Source organism: Thamnophis elegans, chromosome 1, assembly GCF_009769535.1.
Source record: "Thamnophis elegans isolate rThaEle1 chromosome 1, rThaEle1.pri, whole genome shotgun sequence".
Lineage (NCBI taxonomy): Eukaryota > Metazoa > Chordata > Lepidosauria > Squamata > Colubridae > Thamnophis > Thamnophis elegans.
The window spans coordinates 41,428,505-41,452,548 of NC_045541.1; the positions used below are offsets into that span (position 1 = coordinate 41,428,505).

Here is a 24,044-nt window from a genome sequence, read left to right on the forward strand (position 1 = left end):
AATGGCAATGTCTGCATCTTTTACAAGGGATGACTTTTTTGATTTGGGGTATTTGTATTATTCTACAAATACTATATTAAAGCTTCATGTCTTCAAAGGGGACTAGGAGAGGAATAAATCTGAATGTAAAGTCAAATTTTGACTTGTTTCAAAAATTAGAATCAGGATTACCTAGTGCACCATGCCAGGTATCACAAAACAAAATGCTACCACAAAAATTGTTGCTGTTGGGACAAGAAAACAAAAGGGTGCAAAAATACCACTTGATGTAGTAGTAATAAAGAAGTATCTTTGATGTTCTTGTGGTGTTATATATATATAGAGAAGAGCTATAAGTTAATACAATAGCTAACCTCTTGAACGTTAAGTTTCAAAGCCAGTGATGAATGGTGTTGGCAATTGTGTAAATACCATGGAACTGCTGACAAATGAACCTTCAACAAAGCTTTCAATGTGCCAAAGAAGAGAGAACCATTCGGGAAGCCTACAGAAACTAATCAATGATGAATGTCTCATACTGTCACAAATTTACAGTGCCAACAAGACTGGCTTCTTCTGACACTCAGTTCCCAAGAGAACTCAGACATTTGAGCATGAAACAGCAAGAACAGGGCAAAAGATTGGCATGGAGATGATCTCAACTTTACTTTGTGCTGATGGGTTGCAAAGATTAATATAGTCATAGTTGGCAAGTCGCATTGTCCAAGAATGTCAAAAGGCATCACACATCAACTGCCAGTTACGTATTCTAATTCACAGAAGAGGTGGTGTACATCAACACTTTTACAAGGCTGGTTCTCCAGTATGCCAAAAGTCAGAAGATATCAAAATGAGCTGATCATAATATCCTAACTCTTGGGAGTGCTCCTGCTCATCCTCCAGGGGAAAAAACTCCACAGAACAAAGAAAGCTTGAGCACTTGTTTGCAAAGGAAAACAAAATTGTAATATTCACCATGCAGCCCATGGACCAAATAGTCATTTTGGCAACTGAAAGACTGTATACTAGGAAGATATTTTGGATTAAATGATAGTTACACTGGAGGATGAATATGATAAAAAAGAGAGACAAGAGGGCACTGTACATTATAAAACATTAAAAGCAGTTGTCAGCAATCTTCAACTGTCCTGAAACTTGGAAAGTAGAAAAAAATCCATGTTTACACATGACTGGGAGAAAACAATGCTGTTTTATAACATGGGTGTGGACATGGAACTGAAATCAGTGTCCACCGTGGAACCATAAAGAAAACTGTCAAAACCCCATCAATTGTTTTTCATTGGTGAGAGAAGGATGAAGGTGATCCTTTCTGCCCAATCATGGTGGTGAATGAGTTTAGGTATGGTATGGAGGATAAAAGGGGCAAGAATGAGGACCTGCTTCAGTGAACCTCAGTGTTATTACACTACTTACATGCCATTCAGCAGATAATCAAACAGAAGCAAGATATTTTCAAGACTCAGTTAAAATTAGACACTTTCTTCAAACCTATTCATGAGGTTAATAAAGTTGATTTTCTCACTGAAACGTACTGAAGATGAGTTAAGTTGTAATTCAGTAATGATGTTTTTCCCATTTTTGAGGGGCTGGGGAAAAAAATCACATTTGCCATTTAATAGTCTTTTTATTTTAATAGGCACTCCTTTCCCTCCACCTCATGTGTCCATTAAATTGAGGTTTTACTGTGCTGGGATGTATTATTCTTTCAGTGCATCAGTGCAAAATTGTGAATTGGAAGTCTTCAATGTTAAAAGATCAACTACTTTTTCGAACCTTCACTACTCCACAGACTATAAGCATTTTCATGTGCCCAAAATGCTATAAAACTATGAAATAATCTTCATAATTGTCATTAACAGTTTTAAGGAACAGGAAGTACTTCTATGAGACTCTGAGCTTCTGAAATTCCTTTCTCACACATATGCTATAACGTAGATTTAGCTGTAACCTCAGTTCTACTTACAATGCAGTTAATTATATAAGACAGTCATCCTTCATAATATAGGTTTATTAAAAGTTGACTGCATAATGAACATAGGAATTGCAACCCTAATCTTAACACTACCATTAACCCAGCAATGTTCATACTCATCTTTTAAGAAAAGTTTCCAATACATTATTGCTTTGAAATATTGTGGAAATCCCAATGAGTATTATTATCCATTTGAAATCTTTCATATATTTCATGATGAATTATGACTGGGAAGAAATTATATATTTTTTGTATTAGCAGAAGACTGGATAAGCCATGAAAGTCACTTGTCCACCAAGCAACTCAAAATTGTGCTACCAATCGTAGTGAAAAATGGTTAACTTTTGGTATGTTTTATCTTCCTTCCAAAATTAGGGATGAAAAGGGAACATGAAACTTCTTGGAATTGTCCCATTCAACACCTCCCTTCCCCAAAGCACCCTGCTCTATAATACCCTTTAAATTCTGTATGGTTTTTTTTTGGGTAAAAATGGTGTTTTGTATTTTCAGTTTAATGGTGTGTGTGTGTGTATGTGTGTGTTTGTGTGTGTACTGCTTCCCATCCTTAACACTTTCAAATCACCAAATATCGAGGCTAGTTAGCTAGTTTCAAAAATTTAAACTAGAATAAAAGTCCCAATCAGTAGAATTTGCCAAGCAAAACCAAGGTCCATGGGCTTCAACAAGAAGGTGGGCATCTAACAAAATTTGCTCCCACACCTCCCTTGTCTACACATGCAAAGAGAATCACATTGAAGCATACAGCCAAATCTGCCTTTTCTTTGCTGATTTATACAGCTCTTTTTAACAATGGGCTGAATTCTTCAACTAGAACCAAAAACTGGGACAGATAGAGCAATCTGGAGTCATTGTCAGGTTGTACACAATGCAGGAGTAAAAATGGAAAGGGGATGTCTTGCTCACATCTTCCACATCCTTCTTCCTGAAAAAAAAAGGGGGGGGGGGAACCTAGGAAAAAAACCAGCTGTCAAACCCTTGGTGTTATCTTATCTCTAGGCAGTCCTTTGCAAGTTTCTGAAAGACAAAGGAGCTGAATGACAACCTCCAAACTTTGTAATGTTAGCCACCCTTATCCTAAATTGACTTTTATTTTATTTATTATTATAAATAATAACCACTGAGTGTGATGGCACAGTAGTTAGAATGCAGTATTGAAGGTTAACTCTGCCCAGAGCCAGCAGTTCAACCCTGACAGGGCTCAGGATTGACTTAGCCTTCCACCCTTCCAAAGTCAGTAAAAAGAGGATCCAGATGGTTGGGGAAATATGCTGACATTGTAAACTGCTCAGAGAATGCTGTACATTATGGAGTGATATATAATTCTAAAGTGCTATTGTACTTTATTTATTAAATTGGTTGCCATCCATCTCACTAAAGGGTGACCCTGGACAGCTTACCAAGAGTCTCCTACCTTTATACCTGATCCATATGTCATTATGAAATCTAGTGACCCAGAATGATTTTCCCCTCTCATAGATGCATGTTTCTTGGGAAAATATCCCAAATGCCGAATCAACTATGATTCCAAGGTATATATCAAGTCCTTCATACTCTAGATATATGAACTCATCTAGAGAACTTCAAGTTTTGGCTGCCTGGTTCTGGCTGGAATAGGAGTACATTAGGCTATGAAATTCATGAATGCCTAAATTTTTGCAATTTAGGGGAGAACAATTGTCCATCTCCAGAGCAGCCTAGCTGGATTTAGAACAGATCCGGTTTTGCTGTGACTAAAGTACTGAAAGCACTCATTAAGGGAATACTTGTTAGACTAGGAAAATAGCTAATTCTTGTCACATAAAATGAAAGTGTTGCCAGCTTAAAATTCAAAACCCAAAGCATTTTCTAAGTGCAAGAGGAGTGGCTGCTTTCCGCAGCTTTCTTGGTACCATCTCTCTTTACCCTCATGTTGTAGCCCTTTGCTTTCTTTAAATTCAGGAGTCCAGCTAATTACTGGCAGGAAGTGCCTTTTTATTTCATTGGTATGCAAATTAAACAGAAGTAGAAAAATATTCTAAAGAAAATGTTACAATATCTGTCTCCAGCCTGATGGCCAATTAGAAAAAAAAATGGTATTTCATTCATGGTACCTCGAGACGCTGATGGCCACAAATAGTTCCCTTCTTAAATGTCCAAAGTTGAATTTGCCTGGGAGTTGCAGCTATTGGATCTCTCAGAATAAAGCAGGAGGTGCTTTGAATGAGGAAGAAAAGTATGAACATTTCTCATAAAAGAGATTAACAACTTTACTGGAATTTAGGACCATATTATATTTATCGGTAGAAATGCAAAAATATATAAAGGATATTCTGAAATGGAAAACAGCCAGAACAACACATTATTTATTTTATTTTTATTTATTTATAACCTACCTTCATTTTTACAAATAATAGGTAGTAAACTGTATCCAACACACCTTCCTCCTATTTTCCCCCACAACAACAACCCTGTGAGGTGAATTGGCCTAAGAGAGAGTGACTAAAGTCATCCAGCTGGTTTTCAGACTAAGGTGGGACTAGACCTCACAGTCACCCGTTTTCTAACTACTGGACCAAACTGACTTTTGACCTTACCACTGGAAACCTTTGTTACAGATTCACAGAAATGATGGTAAGTAGTCATCTTTATTTTAACTAAACCAATTAACACCAAGAATCCTACAATTCAGCTTTGAGCAATATATATTCTCCACTCCATGTAAATAAAACATAAAAGTTTAGGAGTAAATCACAAGGGTTCAATGAAGGATCATGTTTAACAAATGGTCATTCTTCTCATATGTTTAGAACAAGTTTCCTGCACTGACTTAAAAAGGTGTAGGAAATCCCAGTCTTATGATAGTTTTACATTTCTACTTCAAAAACAAAACAAGGAAACAAAAGACCCTAGAAGGAAGCACAGAAGAACATGATTGTAAGGAAGATTTATTTTTTAAATCAAGATTTTAGAGTGAAGCAGAAAATAGAATAGCTTTGATAATAATTTTCTTGTGTCACATTAAGGCATAATCCTAAACATATTACAAAAAACAGCAGTTCCCAAATAGTTCTGAATGGCTTTAATGAAATAACAAAACAGAAATGTCACCATGAATATTCTATTTTTGCATTAAACAAAACTGCATCTTTGAGGCATATTACTCATTAGAACCCTGTTTTCTGTCATCCACAAAGGGCTTTGTGACACCAAATAGACTAATACATTGATTGTGGTATATCATGCTTTCACACACTATAGCCCACTTCATGCGAAGTAAACAGGAAACACTGGAGATCTATGTGGGTTGAGCTGCCAGAGAGAAACAGGCACATACCTCCCAAAAATGAAGAATTTGGCAATGGCTAGGTCATTCATAATGCTGCCAGAAAGACTTGTGGCCCTTTGAGCATATGTCACAGGCCTCGTGACATTTTCAAGGCTAAATTTCTCAAACTTTAGGATATACTGTCTATATTCAGATGTGCTTTCTGGAGACAAGAATTGTAGCTGGCAATTGGAAGGCTGGTAAACAGCCTTTTTTGTTGCTACAGCAGCAGACAGGAAGGAATAGCCTGGGATAATATCTAAGCATAGAAGTTATAGCTGCCCAATTTTAAAAATGGTAGCCCTGAGAAAAAGTCCACTTAGCAGCTGCATTTATTGCATGCCTCACCAGTGCACTGATTGTGCTTGAAAAATGTAACTGATGGAACACCATCAGTACAGTAAAGGGAAGGTGGCTACCTCTTAGCCATGGCAAGCAATACATGTTCCTACAGTTAGTTGTATTGATCTGAACTCTTTATAGGGTGATTCATCTCTTATTGCAGAGGCGGGCAACTTGTGAGTCACAGGGGGTTTCTCAAGTTAACTGAGCAGCCTTCAATGCCTTGCCCAGTTACACTACTGATATTCAGAGTAAAATGATAATGGTTGGCAGCTGACTTTAAATGACAAATTGGTACTGGAGACAATATAAAGCTCTGGAGATACACACAATTCGCTGATTCTTCGTATTCATTGTCCAATTTAGCAGTTTGTTACTATGCTGATAATGCTGTCTTTCATCTAACAACTCCATTTTCTTCCCATATAGAGTGAACACAATTTCTTGCAACTTTATACATTCTATAAAAAAAGACAGTGAAATGATGACTAAAGAATTCTTATTCTAATATATCAAAACTAACATCTTTACAGATAAAAGCTGCTTGGCGTTGTTAGAAATCTGCAATCTGTATTTACTTCAGTTTTTTAAAATAGATTTTTGATTGTCAGGTTTATTGAGAGGAGGACTCTTAAAGTACATCTATTACCAATCTCATTGTTGTGATAATTTGACCCCATTAATCGTTTGTGTGTGCTAAATTCCATTTTATCTAAAGCTAATTTTAAACTTAAGAGAAACACATGGTTGCATAGTTATTTATTTAATAAGACAGACCTAAATAAAGAGGGCTGTGGATAAGGCCTAAGACATACAAGGTTTGTTTCAGAGCAAACTCGTGTAGAATGTTACGGCAACTTGCAGTACCTGGTCACAGAGTTTTAATAAGAGTTTAACTAATTTGGAGTCAGATCTCTCTTGATACCAAGGCTCAAAGGGAAATTATTATTAAAATATGAATATACCACTCTCATTTATGTAAAATCAATAAGTTGTAGCAGTTATGAAGCCTCCTTCGAAATATCTAAATTATGAATGTAAATTAAGACTTTTGGAAACGAATACTGAAAACATAATTCAGGAAAGTTAGGCATTAATCATCTTTAACCTGTGACCCTAACTTTCCTGAATTATGTTTTCAGTATTCGTTTCCAAAAGTCTTAATTTACATTCATAATTTTGATATTTAGAGCTACAATTTTCTTCACTTGTGCTTGAAATAAGCCTTGCTATATTGTGCACAATATTGGTGCTCATATAACTATGCACCGTCAGCCTACCACAAAACCTACTTTAATATTACTAGCATTACTACCATACTTTAGTCCTCAAGACTGCAGGAAAAATGCTTCTAGATGTCAATATTCCTGTTCCATGAACCGGTTATAGTTACTACTAATCGTGTTTTCTCTTCTGAATTCTTTAGCAAAAGGTTTCTCAATCTCTCTCTCTCTCGCTCCCTCTTCATTTCATTAATACCAAGTTATTTCACAATAACTCCAAACAGTGTCAATTCCAGCTTCAATTTCTCAGCTCCGCAGTTGAGAAATTCAGCCCGGGGAAAGCGGGATCGCGGCTTAAAAAATTGCCGTTCGGTCGGAGGGGCGCGACGTTTTTTCCAGAGGAATTAGCTCGCCCCCGCCCTCCTCCCAAAATAAAAATACTCTGAGGAAGGCAACGGTGGCTCCCGAGTAAGCCCAGCGATCGGAAGACTTGGGGAAACCAGGCACCTCTTTTTTCCAATCTTCGGGGTGCGAGACAGAGAGAGAGAGAAGAAAGGGGGGGGGGGGTGAACCGAGAACGGGGCAGGCGAAGAAGCTTCGAAGAACCGCGACGCACGCAGGAGGCAGAAGGAGAAACCAAGCCGCTGAGCCGGGCTCTTCCTTCCGCGTCAGGGCGGAGAGCGAGAGGGAGGAGCCGGGTAGGCAGCGCGTTGCTCCTGCCGGCCTCCAGGAGGGACCAACAAGGAGGAGGTGAGTTTCCCCTCTGGGTGGGGTAAGGAGCCGGGGCCGCGCGAGAGCCAAGCGGGGCGGGAAAGGGGGAGCGCTCGGTGCGCGCTTGCCAGCTCGGCGCCGCAGGTCGGAAGAGGAGGGGAAGGCGGGAGGGCCTACGGTCTAGGCTAGTTAGACAGCCCGAACGGCTCTCTCCAGGAGAAGAGGCCCGACGAGCGGGAGGGAAGGCGGGCGAGCGGCAACAAAACGCAGTTCCTTCGCAAGGAAGCGGAGGCTGCCGTGGAGAGGCTGCTTGAGTTGTGGCCCAGGAGCGGTCGCCGAGTGCGCCTGCGTGTGAAAGAAAGAGAATATACACTTTCGGGAGGAGAGTGTTTATTTGGGGGGGGGGGGTAGTCATCTGCCAAGCTTGCAAACTACTCAACCTTTACGGTTTCATTTTCTTAACCGGCCCAGCGGCCTCTGCTATGGCGGCCCACGCCGCTTCTAGCAAGCCTCTCCGTTTTTCCTTTCGCCCATTTTGACCTTAAGTGGGGCTTGACTCGGCGCTCAGATGTTCTCCCATGTTCTCACACATAGTGCTGTGGTCAAGACGAAGCTGTACTCTCTCTCTCTCTCTCTCTCTCTGTGTGTGTGTGTGCGGCGCGCGCAAGAGAGAGTTACAAGGGGTCCCGGGTGCTTTTTCGAGCTTGGTTATTTTCTTGCAGGCGTTTCGTTATCCATACTAGGTCAGTGCACGTCTGCAAGAAAGCACCCAAGCTCAAGAGAGCACCCGGGACTCCTCGTCTGAACCCTGAGTTACAAATGTTCCCCTTTATTAGAAAAGAGTTCTCCTGCTCGAGTGCAGAGGGCCTTGTCCTTCGTTGCCCCGCGCCGGTCAGAGGATGCGAATTTAATCGGCTTGTTTGGAAACCAAAGCGTTGCGGAAACGACCCGTGCCGGGCATTTCTTTAAAACGAGGGGTCCTTGGTACTCTCAATAGGGTGGTTCGCTTTTTAAAATCATCTAAGAGGCAGCATAGACCCGCTGCTTTTCCACCGAAGGTGAATCCGGCTGTTGAATAAAAATCTCCATTTCCTACACTAATCGGGCAAGGGAAATTAACGCTGAACCATTCAGTAGCCGAGCCTCTTACTCTAGGTGCAGAAGGGCTCTGTTTATTCTGTGGCATGTATGGAAATGTAAGAATAAATAAACAAATCTCCAATAAGAGGATTTCCCATCAGGCTCCAATATTTGAAGATACTAAGGCCAGCCTTTTTTTTAAAAAAAAAACTGGTGCTCTTTAGAATTGTTGGACAACACGTGCCAGAGGGCTTTGTAGATGGGAATTGTAGTCTATGTGGGAGAGGGCACAGGCTGGAGAAAGCTGAAGGAGCAGATGAACAGGATTGGCCTGGATGATTGCACATGCTGAGCTGCTACAAGAGAGGTTACTCTTCGAAGCACTCTTAAATCCGCCTTTCTGATCAGCCCCATTACCTTTTGTGGCTTTCTAAGTTATGTGGAATCATCACTTATTTTAGCGCTGCCAGTGATAATTTCTCCATTTGTGGAAGCAGGGCAGGAGTCTTTAACTTTTATGGCCTGAATGCAGGGTGGAAATGTAGAGGGTGTGGGAAGACCGTGGCCATCATGAGAGAAACTGCTTATTCAGAAAGTGCCTGCTATGGTGATAATGGCCATCCATAAAAAAAGGTGCAGTGTAAAGCCTTATCAAGGCTGGAGTTGCTGTGTAATCTATAGTTTGCTGATCCCTGGTTTGTTGGATAAGCCACAATAGGTTTACTGAAACAACCTCAAGTCAAAATCAAAGTCCACATTATAGTTTAGGGTAAGGTAAGATTCAGCCAATGTCTGTGCATACCTGCTCAGAGTAGTAGACTAGTGATGTGCACTTACATAAATGACTTTTTAAATGGCAGACTCTAATGTGTTTTGGTAGGAGGGTTGAACAAATTCAGCTTTTTGCCAATTGTGAAATGTTTTGCTGATTTGCAACTCGGTACACGTTTTAACAGTGCAATAAAGCCAATGAAGACGAATTGTGAAGTAGAAGATTAAAAGTTAACAGATAATAAAATTATCCGTTATGATGTGCCAATTCTCAGCTCAGTCATTTCTAATTCAGGGCTTTTATGTTGCCTCCCATATTAATATTTGTAAAGGGAGAGATAGATATATTTGTCACTATATATTTATTTAAAAATATAAAGCATTCAGGCCTGTTCTTTCAAGATTACTGATAATTGTGCACATTATTTTGAAATAAAGGTAGGAATTGCCCTTCTGTAATAAGTCTTAAGACATGAAAGAAATGATCCTTAAAAGAAGATTTCAAAGAAGCTGGGAAACCAAAAGGAAATAGATTGTAGTATTAAGGGCCCTTTAATATCTTAATAAGTGTAGATAGAAATAGAATTGCAACATTTACCCATCAATGCATTCCTGGAAAACTACTTGAAATGTGCCAGTCAGTCTTAAACCCAGAGCCTGCAAAACTCTGGGACAACTACATATAAAGGAAAAGATTCTTCTGTATTCTTGCTGCTGTTGTATATACTTGTATTCCACCTTTATTTCTACAAACAACTCAAGGCAGTGAACATATACAACACATCATCCTCCTGTTTTCCCAACAACAACAACTCTCCCTCCCTCCCTTGAGGTGGATCGGATTAAAAGTCACCAACTGGCTTTCATGGCTAAAGCAAAATTTGAACTCACAGTCTCCTGTTTTTTAGCCTGGTACCTTAACCACTAGGCCAAATAGGCTCAATTGTTTGGATTTGTGCAGCTCAAGTATGATAGCTGCAGATGTACTGTTTCTTTGGAAATTTGTATGAATAAGGCTTTATTTGTACTTCAAATTGTATAGGGTTTTTTTTCCTATGGAAGAAAGTCTGACTATTATTCCAATTTGGGAATTAACAATCCTTCATCTATAGATTGATTTCTCTAAAAAACAACAACAAATAAAAGGGTGTGGGGAAACAGCACGTTACAAATATGCTATGTTATGTTTTTTGGAATTAAGGCTAATTATCAAACTTAAATCATATATTGTAAATGTAATAGTTATATGGCTTTGGCCTTAAAGTTCATTATGGAAAACAGATACTCTCATTGGTGTCCTAATTTTTCCCTTTAAATCTTAACACATACACTACTTATTAATGCCTAGATTGATGTGAAATTCAAGCTTGATCATTTTAGGAAATGATGAGGAAGAGACTTGAAGCTAGGCAAAGTTTTCTGCTGATGTTCAGAAACATTATGTGATATGCTGGACCAGCTAGGCATAAAGAGAGCTATAGACCCATGGTTAAGTCATATGACAGTTATATTACCATCACACACACATTATTAAGGTTTATTTAATATTTATAAAGTAGAACTTTCATTTATGTTGTTTATAGTTATCTGTATGTATATTACAACATTATCTTGTTGCATAAACAATTAACTATAAAAATCTAAGATTTTTGCATTTGAGTATGTACGTACAGTCTTATATAGATAGGAGACCGACACTAAATGAAAAAAAAAACACCTCTTAAAATGGATCCATATTGTGGGGGTGTCTCAGTTTCTAGTGAGTGATATTTGGCAAGTGTGTGCAGATCTGTTAGCGCATAACACTGTGACAATAGGAATAGCAGACTGGAGGGAAATACTTGAGGTGTAAATGTATGCACTTTCTTTGAAGGAAGAAGGATGGCTTTTGAAAGTTTCTAAGCGGTGCATAAATAGTTCTTGGATGCTAACCACACATTGTTGGTTTAAAACTTAGTACGGTGGTCAGGAATAAAAGCGAAGCAGATTCCAGCTTGGTGTACTACAGTGGCTTGGTATAATTCAATAGAGCTGTTTTATTGGACTCTATTAAACAAGCTAAGCTTTAAGATTTTAGTCATGACAGGAGTTTCAAATAAAAATCCATATGTAAAGTGCAATATTGAATTTTAATTACAGCTTTCAAGACATGAAGTGGAATAAATTCTCCCAATTCTTTTTCCTAATGTACATTTCTTTTCTCAGAAATTTAAGCCTGATAAAAAAAACTATGTGAGCAGGAGAAAGTATATTTTGACATGTCAGTATAATCTTAGCTAGTTTTGAAAAACATGATGTGAACAAATTCAGATAGAAATGTTTATCTTAGATTTATGTTCCATCTCAATTCAATTTAAAATTTTAACTGTGTTACACCCAGCCTGGACATTACTGATGTTGGTGAAAATTCTTGTGCAGATACATTTTTTTATACAGATACATTTTCTTTGTTTGGGATATTTTAATAATTCGGATTGTAAAACCTAAGAGGCTTAATTATTTGTGGAATTTAACCATAATAGTCACAGAGTCATTGATTAAAGTCTACAGTAGTTTAGAATGTCATATTTTAAAAATGAGACTTTGTAAGAAGAGAATGTTAAGCTGGATAGATATAGTCAGGATGAGAAGCTGGAGTTACTGCCAGAAGTTACAGCCAATGACCTTTGGTATATCTGTTTTTGGTAGACATCTTGTAACCTATCATATTTTTGAGATAATACTACTGTTTCTTATTTATACTATTCACAAGTTAATTAGCCCTCATTCCAGAGATGTATATAAAGTCTTGTTGAAAAAGTTTCACTGGTTTCATATTTGTGTCCTTGTTGATTTGCTTTATTTAAAGAGCATTTATTTATCTAATATTTAAAGCCCTGAATGGTTTTAGGATAACTTGAAGGAATGGTGGAATACAAGCCTTCTTGCCTATTGGATGAAAACCACTTGCTTGTTCCAACATAATGAATTTGCATGATTAGGTTTGGAAGGATAATTTTGGTAGCTAAACTTAGATCTGGAATTCATTTTCCAGATTGGAATAAATATACATTTTCAAAATGAAAAATGTATAATTAAAGGGAAAAATAAATGACAAAGTATCATAAAAATAAATGTGTATGTATACATAGGCAATATAAAGAAGACATACAAATGTTTTAAACATATGTATTCTACATTTAGATATCTATAATGATATTTGTGAAAAGAAGTAATTGATTATGAAAAAATGCTGATGCGGTAGTATTAACAAATGCTGCTGTAAAATCACCAATTGATAAAATTTTTCAATTTTTTACATTGTTTTTGAACGGTTCTGATATTATGTTTTCAAATATGGGCAAATATTAAAAATAAATCTCATTCATCCTATTCTCATTTTTTCTTTTGTACTCGTGCATATTTGATTTTCAGGACACATTACATGTAACAACAGTGCATTTGTTGACGTGAGCACAATTTCATTCTTGCACCTACTACCATCAATGCTCTGATCAGCAAAGTATGACTCAGTTCTTTCCATTTTAGAACCTTTTATGCTTTAAGAGCTAGCATCACGATAAGAAATGGAATGTGTATCTAATTGACTGGAGCTTGGTGATTGTAGAACACAGAAATCAGGGGAAGACAAGGTTTACTATCTAGGAAAACCTATTGGGCACAAATAATGCATTTCTAGAAAAAAGTACAAAGCACAAGCTGTTTTCACATCTGGGAACCTGCTATGAAAATCAATTCTTGTATTGTAATATTGAGTACTTTTTTTCTAGTACTAACAGCCCTACGTGACATATTGCTTACTAATTAAAAGTGAGGGGTGACACAGTGGCTCAGTGGCTAAGACACTGAGCTTGTCAATCAGAAAGGTTGGTGTAACGGAGTGAGTTCCTGTTACTTGTTCCAGCTTCTTCCAACCCAGCAATTAGAAAGCATGTAAAAATGCAAGTAGAAAAATAGGGATCACCTTGGTGGGAAGGTAACAGCGTTCCGTGTGCCTTCGGCGTTCAGTTCATGCCAACCACATGACCACAGAGACATCTTTGGACAGCGCTGGCTGTTTGGCTTAGAAACTGAGATGAGCACTGCCCCCTAGAGTTGGGAATGACTAGCACATATGTGCGAGAGGAACCTTTACTTTAATAAAAAGTGAAAGAACTTGGTTATCTTTGAATCTTAATAGATCTGAGGCAGTTCAACACTCAAACATATATTCTTTTAAAGTAGCATCCATTCTAAAATGTGTCACTTAACCAGTTGTTTAAATGTGGTGCTCAGTCTTTTTCATAACAGTAGAAATGAGTAGGTATTCTGTAGAAATGAGTAGGTATTTGTTATATATTGGGCTCTGAGGGAAAGCACGGAGACCGATTGCTAAACAACTGCTATTATTGTAAGAACAGCGAACCAAAGAAACAATTTAACCTGACAGCTCTTATATAGCCTAGCTGCCAAACAGTCAACCAATGTGAAGCCTGGAATCTTCCCGCCAGACTGCAGTTGCGTCTGGACCAATCAGCGCTTGCCAAATATGTGATTGACATTCCCGGCCATAGTCATGGCGACGTAACAGTATTCCTGTATCCAATTTTTATTGCACAATAATTTTATTGTCAGAAAGTGTTCCCATTTAAAGTTATGTCTAAATGAAATGAATGGAATCTGTGAAAATATAACATTGAGCCCAGGTGAAGATTTTATGCTCTGCAGTATTATTTGTTTAAAATGTCATTGGGCCTGAATTTGAGATGTTTTATAATAGCAATAATTATAATTAAAAACAATATGTATACAACCATTCATTTAGTGACCATTCAAAGTTAACAGTGCTCCTAAAAATAGTGACTTACAACAGATTTTTACGTTTATGACTGCTGCAACATCCCCATGGTCATATGATAAACAATTTGGGTACTTGGAAACTAGCATCTATTTATGACAATTGTACAACTGTGATACCATTTGTAACCTTCCCAGCTGTCTGCCAACAAGCAGAGTCATTGGATGAAGCCAGATTCAGTTAATGACTGCATGAGTCACTCAACAACTGCTGTGATTCACTTAACAACTGTGGCAAAAGATTGTAAAATGGGACAAAACTCACTTAATGACTTCCTTGCTTAGCAACGGAAATTTGGATTCAATTGTGGTTGTAAGTCGAGGACTACATTTAAGAGAAATGAACATTTAAATCAGGTAGGATTGGTTCTTAATAGATTCCCATAGAAGAATTAGCGGGTATCTAAAATTAGATTTACAGCTGAATACCACTATTTGGGAGGATAAATGCATTGGAGAATTGACAGTTGGGCTAAAGGGCTACCTCAACTGCTAACTCTTTCCACAATAACTTGTCCTCTTTTGTGATGAATCAGACCAAGTGTGCCAAGGTAATGTTTAAATCTGAAATGTTGCAGGATTGTTCTCTAGTGCTCTCTAACATCATGGGTAAATAGTGACTGTGGTCCTCAATATGCAGTGGGCACATTCCTTCCCAAGACAAATCCCAGGCCTTTAGTATTCTGATTATGCTCTTGGGATTTTCATGAATATCAGTATCCCTGTGACAGACTCATAGTGTTATCTGCCTGCCCAAAAAAGAAAATGCCCAAATACAATGAAAAGGAAGCTTGCTACTTCACCATTTGGTCAAAAGCTGCTTTTTGATCGACTGCTCCTGCCTTAACAAATTGCCTCTGACTGCCATGTTTTTTTTAGATTTTTATCCTCACTAGTATTTTTATACATAACTCAAGGGAGAGAACATACCCAATACTCCTTCCTCCTCCAATCCAATTTTCCCCACAAAACAACCCTGTGAGCTGAGTTGGGCTGAGAGAGAGTGATTGGCCCAAAGTCACCCAGCTAGTTTTCATGCCTAAAGCAGGATTAGAACTCTCGGTCTCCTGGTTTCTAGCCTGGTGCATTAACTATTAGACTAAACTGTGGTTTAGTCTCACAAGATCGTCATAAGATCCATGTACCTCAAACAATTGTTTTTCATAATTTGAGGTTAAAGACATTAAATTAAGATGGAAGAAGCTGGTTCTCATTGGTGTCTAGATTTTTAACATAGGGCTAGTAATGATATTCTATTCTCTTCACCACTGGTTTGGTAGTGGGAGCACCTGCGCAGAAGGTCTCTGCTGATGTCAGGGTGAGTGGGCGGAGCCTCACGCTGCCGCCACTACCAGTTCACCTGAACCGGTGCGAATCGGCAGCATACTACCTCTGCATAGGGCCTCTAGAAACAAAGTATATAGGAGTGTTGGTGCTTCAGTAGATAAATCTCCAAGCACATGTCTTAAAAATACACCTTAACCATATTGCTTTAGATGAGATGTGAAAGTAAAAATAAATGTGTGAATATCCAACAGACTTAAACGGAATGCCTCACAATTTAAAACATTGCATCTTTTGAGTTCTATCCTGAAAATACAGCTCTAAATGTCTGTGATGCATATAATACAATACAACAGCAGAGTTGGATGGGACCTTGGAGGTCTTCTAGTCCAACCCCCTGCCTTGGCAGGAAACCCTATACTGTTTCAGACAAATGGCTATCCAACATCTTCTTAAAGACTTCCAGTATTGGGGCATTCACAACTTCTGGAGGCAAGCTGTTCCACTGATTAATTCTTCTAAATGTCAGGAAATTTTTCCTCAGTTCTAAATTGCTTCTCTCCTTGATTAGTTTCCACCCATTGCTTCTTGTTCTACCCTCAGCTGCCTTGGAGAATAGTTTGACTCCCTCTTCTTTGTGGCAACCGCTGATATTGGAATACTGCTATCATGTCTCCCCTAGTCCTTCTTTTCATTAAACTAGACATACCCAGTTCCAGCAACCGTTCTTCATATGTTTTAATCTCCAATCTCCTAATCATCTTTGTTGCTCTTCTCTGCACTCTTTCTAGAGTCTCCACATCTTTTCTACATTGTGGTGACCAAAACTGAATGCAGTATTCCAAGTGTGGCCTTACCAAGGCATTATAAAGTGGTATTAACACTTCATGTGATCTTGATTTATGCACCCTCTGTTTATGCAGCCTAGAACTGTGTTGGCTTTTTTGGCATCTGCTGCACACTGCTGGCTCATATTTAAATGGTTGTCCACTAGGACTCCAAGATCCCTCTCACAGTTACTACTATTGAGCAAGGTACCACCTATGCTGTACCTGTGCATTTCATTTTTGTTGCCTAAATGTTGAACCTTACTCTTTTCACCATTGAATTTCATTTTATTAGATAGTGCCCAATGTTCAAGTTTGTCAAGATCCTTCTGTATCTTAAGCCTATCTTCTGGAGTGTTGGGTATTCCTGCCAGCTTGGTGTCATCTGCAAATTTGATGAGTTCCCCATTTATTCCCTCATCCAAATCATTGATGATGATGTTGAAGAATACTGGGCCTAAAACAGAGCCTTGGGGTACTCTACTGCATACTTCCCTCCATGAAGATGCAGTTCCATTGAGGACTACATGTTGAGTGCGGTTGGTCAGCCAGTTACGAATCCATCTGGTGGTGATGCTGTCTAACCCACATTCTTCTACTTTATCTAGTAGTAGGTTATGATCTATCTTATCAAATGCCTTACTGAAGTCCAAGTAAACAATATCGACGGCATTCCTCTGGTCCACTAATTTTGTCACTTTGTCAAAGAATGCAATAAGATTAGTCTGGCTTGATCTGTTTTTGACGAACCCATGTTGGCTTTTGGCTATTACTTTGTTTACTTCTAGGTGTTCATTAATTCATTGCTTGATTATCTTTTCCAGAATTTTTCCTGGTATTGAGGTCAGGCTGATAGGTCTGTAGTTTCCTGGATCTATTTTTTTTTCCTTTTTTTGAAGATGGGAACCACATCCGCTCTTTTCCAGTCCTCTGGCAGTTCCCCGGTGCTCCAGGATCTCTGAAAGACATAGTTCAGTGGTTCTGAGATCTTGTCTGCCAGTTCCTTCAGAACCCTGGGGTGTAATCCATCCGGTCTTGGTGATTTGAACTCGTCTAGGTTAGACAGGTGCTCACTTATCATTTTCTTCCCTATTTCAACTTGTGTTGGTAATCTGATTTTTGTGGTGCTGTTTTTGATAGATTGGACTGTTTGTGTAAGACATATATTTCTATATGATGGGAAAAAGAAATATACTAAACTTTTAGTACAGAGTCCTCAAAATTTCTCAGCTTTATGTTAATGCAATGACTTGTACATATCTACCTTTTAACTTCTCAACTATTGTATAACAGCTATATTGATTTACCTCGCTAGAGAAACCGAATATGAGCAAACAGTTTGCTCAACTGCTCAAGGCCACCCACTGCATGTCTGAATTTAGCCAGTCAAGTCAATTTTCCAGCTTTCCTAGCCCAAAGGTTTTTGTGGGACCCCACCAGGGACTTTATTTAAAGCAACATTGGTTTGCTGTTCTGACCCAGTAACATATAAGATCTTAAATTAATATCCTTCAACACACTCTGGTTTGTGTGGTTTGTTTTATTTGCTTTATATACTCTGGAGTTAGGTGCCCCAGGGGGAAATCTTAACCATATTTTTGTGAATACAAAAAGCTTGAGGTCTCTTTAGTAAAAACTTCCAGAAAATTTGCTGTTGACCTTGGTTGTCTACTGGACTGCAATTTAATATATGGTGACCTTCTCATTCCAACCTTGCAAATAGTTTAAGGTAAATCAGAGTTTTCCCAAATAAACAATTACATGATCTTTCAGCTTAACAAGAACAATTTCCTGTCTTGATCTTACTCTTAACCTCCTTCCTCCCCACTAGAGGAAAAAAATGTTTCTGTTGTCATAAATTCCTTTTGTTTTGGATATGATTTATAGTCATACAGTTACATGGCCACATCACCGTTGCTGACAGTGCTCAAAAAATTAGTCTCACTTCTGCATAAAACTCTTAGCTTTCTTTTAAATACAGTCTATTGTCTTATAAATCTGATGGTTATATTAGATGTTTTAACTGCAAAAACTTCAAATCAGAAGGTTGTATTTAAACATTCAATATTTTCATAATTGGACTGGACCAGAAGTGGGTTGCAAATCCCGGCGGTACCCGTTCGCAGGGGGGCACGTTTGCGTGTGATGCTTCTGTGCATGCTCAGAAGCGTCTGGGCAGGTTGGCGGTGCTTCCTGCAGCCACCACTACTGGTTTGTCCAATCCGGTCCGAACCCGGAGCAACCCACTTCTGGACTGGACACATGAAAATGAAATTGTTGAGGATGGATTGAATCATTCACTTCTAAGATTATGATATAAATCATTTGTAGCAATAATTAGATACCAAATATGTACTTCTTAGAAATATGTATAAAGTAGCATATTTAATATATGCTTAATGTTAGTACCAAAGAATGGCAGATTTGTCAGTTTTTATAACAAATGTTATGATAACAGGTAATTCAGATTTTAGGATTTCCCTTTTCTGAAAGCAGAGAAGACTACAAGAGGTTATAAGAACAATCCAGCAAGTTTTCTTCCACTGATATTCCGGGAATATCAAGAATAAAACACTGCTGGGATAAATTTTGAAGTTCCAAAACAATGTTCTAAAATGAGCTCAAAACAAAGAAAACTATGTCTTAAAATTATTCAGTATTTCAGTTTCTTTCAGGAAATTATTTTTAATTGACAATTTTATTCATCAAGTGTGTCTTTAAGAATATGGTCATGGGGCAGCAGCATATGAATATTCAGTGACATCTAATGTAAACCATGATTTGATCAGAAAAAATTAAATGTACATCATGACATCTTGATGGAAGCTCTGACACTTATATATGTCTATGTGAGACATATACAAAAGTGGTAGAGTTTGTATTGTAGCGTTTAAATGCACTTAGTGTGGTTTGTCTACCCCAAATCTTTCTGTTCAAGTTTAAAATATATTCTCTCTTTTTTAAAATTAACAATATATTTTTTCTGATTCATACAGCAGGCAAAGAAGTGCAGACCAAGCAAAACATCTGACTTCAAAATTAAGTTCTAAAACTTTTTCAGAAGCTAGAGTTTGTAAATGTGTCTTTAGAAACAGTGTTTTCCCCATGAGATATCAAGTAATGCCTATATAGCTACAGTTTGTGTGATATATATTGGGGTTAGTTAGAATACATGTTCTTGCACAGGATATAATAACATAATACTATGTGGACAAGCTGTGTGCTCTTAGGCTGTCTCGTCCTGCACGTTATCTGATTTCAGTTCCCAAACCGTATTTTATTTTTACTTATCAACTGGAACCAGACTGCTAATTTATCAGATGTTGTAAATAGGTCTGTTGCACTTGGGGATAAAAACATTATGCGTACTCAAAAATGGTACATATACATCAGGGATAGGAAGCCTTGGGAAACAAGGGCCATTGGAGGTGTTTAAACAGAGTAGATGGGGTTACATTACTGAATGTAGTTAGAACTGGAATTTGGGTGTTGCCTTGAAGTCTTATTTTAACACTAATATGTTAGAGCTTATACTCTAACATATTAGAGTTTTAGGGTCAACTGACTTGTAGTTATTATTTTATTATTGTATGCCCCCTGGAGTTGTTAGAGAATGAGGCAGTCTTACAAATTTCATAAATAATTCAAAAGTGCCATCACCTTTTAGAGGGGGCTCTAAGGGTTACAAAAAGAGGGCTAGATAGGACCATCCTTCACCTTGATGAATCCTACTTAGTTTTGTGGGAACATCTGCCTCAGTTCCAAGCTGGGAGAAAGAAACTGGAAACATGGAGGTTGATTGGAAAGATGGTTTATTGACGAAGCAGAACCACATGGGTTCTGGGCAGCTGCCAAAATGGAGAAAGCGGGTTTTTTATACCTTCTCTTGGGCTTTGCCCTTAAGCTTCCTGTTTCTGTGCAAGAATATGTATTCTATTGGCTGTTGTCAGACTCCCATGGGGCCATGTAGAGGTTATGTAGGGGTCATAGCTGGTTCTATAGGCAAAGTACAAATCCTAGGTGTTTGAGCTAAGTTTGGTTGAAGTTTCTGAGTGTGATGCAATGAAGGGGCTTGTATTCTGAAAGGGTGTTGGGTAATTCCTATTGTGTCTTAATGGCTTTTTCCTTTGCTGGATCTAGAGTGAGGACTAATCCTAATCCTAGCCTTTGTTCAGACTTTGCTGCAGGAATTTCAAAATATCCTGTCTTGAATAGATTTCTGCCTGCAGTATTTGCTTTGCCTATGAATAGAGCTATCTAGTTTTCAATAAGCTCTTTATCACTTAAGTGCTGACATCTGCTGTGGGCTATTAAGGAAAGTGGGGGTTGCTTTCTCCCTCTAAAAATACATTCCTCCATTTCTCCCTTTGGGAAATATAATTTTCTGCCTTTTTGATTATTCCTCAAAATATTTCATTCTTCTAGGAGGGAGATGGCTTCCCACAGTTTTTTCAGAACTAGTTTGCAGAAAGTCTATTTTATCACATGTAACATCTATGCAATAATCCTCTTCTGCCCTGAGCTGCTGCTTCACTTTCTCTAGATTTATTCAGATGGTTCCTCAAATCTTCCAAGCTAAATGCATGGTATAAGGCCTAGAACAGATGCCTATCCCACTAACAAATATTTTATTGGTAGACAGACAGAATAGATTGGGCAAAACTCAATCTATTTCACAACAAGTTGCGGATTTCCTAATAAGAATTAAGAATTGTCACAGGTCTCTGTGTTAAGAATTTCAGTTCTTATTTTTCTAGAAGTGTTTAATCAACCACAATCCAAAATCCTAGCTGAAAGCAAAAGGTAGATGAATATTGAAAACCATTATTATTTCTCTTTTTGAGTTGATTTGATTTCTCAGAAAAATTAAGGAAATGGGCACCAGATTAAACCAAACCAACCCATTTTGCTGTTTCAGTTAACTGCTTCTTCAATGCTCAGTAGGAGATTTGTATGGTTTTTCTTTCCTTTAACAGAAAGCCAATATGTTGGTCTCACATTTTTTGTTCCTGGTTTTTCTCTGAAGAAAATTAATATTTGCATTTAAAATAGGTTTTATAATAATTATTTACCTACACTGAGAATTCTAACTCTGTAATGAAAAATGCCCAGTTGGCTTCACATATTAAGCAAAACATGGTTTGATTTGAGTTTACTAGTTCAACCAGATACGGAGAACTTCAAATATATACTGTATGTTTTATATCTATTTGTGAATAGAGCTGTCTGGGTTTTGCAGCCCAGATTTGGTAACTCTAAGTTTAAGCTTTTGTATGAACCCCACCAATTGTGGATTGTAAATCATGGTTAGGTGGCTCACTGCATTTTTTTTCTTATTTAATAAAACATGGGTAAATCGTAGAAGTATATAACTTTGTTCAGCACTTCTTGTAATTCACTGACTTTTCAGCACTGTCACAAGGAAAAACAGTTGCTGCTTTAAAAATTAAAGATTACATGGTGGCTTTTTATGTGGAAACACCTCATTGATAGTATTTTGGCTAAAACAAAATAGGTGGGGTTATGTTAGATTGGATCAGTGGTGAGCTGTAACTAGTTTTACACACGCCTAATGCACGCCTAACGCACTTGCACGCAGCATTCAAAATACAGCAACCTTTTAAGGCAGCCCCGTTAAGTAGAACAGTGGAGGCATGGAAATCAGCTGTGCTGCGCGAATCAGCCAGAAAGAAGGAAATATAGGGAAGGATAAGGTGGGGGCGGTTGGGTAGGGCCAGCTGATCATTGGAACTACCGGTTCACCTGAACTGGTCCAAACTGGCAGCAGCCCACCACTGGATAGGATATGACAATATTCCTGGATATTTTTAATTCATGGAAAAATATGTGGCATTGTTTTAGATTAGAACAAATAGTACAAAATTTCCACTGAAAGAAGTACAAGATATTTTATACAAAATGGTATGAAAAGCCTTGCAAATTCTTTCAGATCTTTAGCTAGTAAATCCCATTTGAATTTATCAAGTTTTCTTTCTGTAAATATAGGACCCGGCTATGTATTGTTCCATTTATATCACTAGAATTAACATTTAACTGCAATGAGATGTTAAGTTTATATGTGTGAACATGCAAACTTAGAGCTAGACTATTTTTTGTAGTTGAACATTTTTTTCTTGGCTTGTATTAGCTGGATTTCCAATAATTTTCAAGACAATGCCACTTTCCAATTAGTTCTTTGCAGCATAGTAAAATAAAATGAGCAATTGCTTTTATAAGTATCAAAATATAGTCTAATTTTGGAAGCTTCAGAGAGAGATCTTACAGCAAACAATGTAAGGCCTGTGAAATCTTAGTAAAAAAAAACTGGTTGCAGATTTGTCTAATACATTTTTCATAATTTTGAGCCCAATATCAAGTAGAAGCAGCAACAAAATTGATCAAGGGATAAGGAATAGTTTACAGCAAATCTAGACTTCCTGTTCACATTGGGATTTAAAATCTTAGTGATTGTTCTTTAAATCATAAAATCCCTTGCAAAGAAATTTTATTTTGAATATCTTAGGACAAATTCCCATGTTCTAGTTTTATATTACAGAAGGATCGCTATGTATATAAACAGTACAAGGCTATATTAATTAAATGGTGCCATGAAACATATTTATGTTAAGTGTTCTATTAGGTCATATTTGTAATTCACACAGTTCTGGGGATTTTTAAAAGGTATTTTATCAGAATTTTTATTCTGTTGTGAACTCTTATGTTTTAAAAAAATAGCAAAGGGGCTTCTTCTGTACAAAAGAGTGTTTTATTCTGCCCCTTAACCATTTTAACTATATTCATGTCTTTTCCCCTTCCTTCTGCAGAAGATGTATCGAGGGATTGTCTTCTGCATTTTTGTAAAAAGAAATAATCAGTACAAGAAACCACTAGGCACATAAACAAGACAAAGCTAGAATCAGCTATGTTTAACACAGAAAGTCATTTCTTTCATCTTCAGCATTCCTTAGCAACATAGGGTAGTCCTACCAAGGACACTTTTACATCTTGCATCAAATATAGTTTCGGTAATGATTTCTAGGACTTGAAGTTTGTCCACCTATCTGGAAACTCTCAATTTCAGTGATCAAATGATGCTACTTATCTTCTGTCAATTTAATAATCCACAAGTTGACTAAAGAAGCATTTGTCTTGTCAAGCTTTTCAAGAGTTCTGAGAAACGACTTTCTAATTTTTTTAATATAGCAAAGTTGAAGTTATTAAAAGTGTGAACATTTCTGTATAAAGAGATTGCTATATTTTCTGATAGCCTTAGCCTCAAGGAGGATTCTAGGACTGCATATAGGAAAGGAACAATTTTGTGTCTTTTGGAATTGATGAGGTTTCTGTTCAAGTGATAATGTATGAAAATATCCAAGATTATTACATTATCAATTGTTTGGGTATAAGAATTGTGTTTATTTACATCCAATATTTATTTATTCATTAGAGAACTCCTGTTCTTCCTGCCAGGATGATCTGAACAAACTATAATTCAGCTAACACTTCATGCCTTATCTTTTTCTAATGTAGGTAAAACTGATTGCTCTTATTAGCCGCACTTAAGAAGCTTTGAGTAAAAACAGCTAAACTCAGCAACTTCAGCCGAATTATGAAACATTTAAGTCCTAAATATTAGAAACTGACATAATGATTTTTTCCCCCCATTGGTGTGC

General features: G+C 37.6%; 1 protein-coding gene across 1 annotated transcript in view; it reads left to right on the forward strand.

Annotated features, from left to right (window-relative positions):
- The first annotated feature begins 6,841 nt into the window (after positions 1-6,841).
- GTDC1 (glycosyltransferase like domain containing 1) overlaps positions 6,842-24,044 on the forward strand; it is a 261,568-nt gene continuing 244,365 nt past the window's right edge. The window contains exon 1 of the mRNA XM_032222126.1: positions 6,842-7,612. The gene's annotated coding sequence lies outside the window, so the exon portion shown is untranslated. The remainder of the gene's footprint in view (positions 7,613-24,044) is intronic.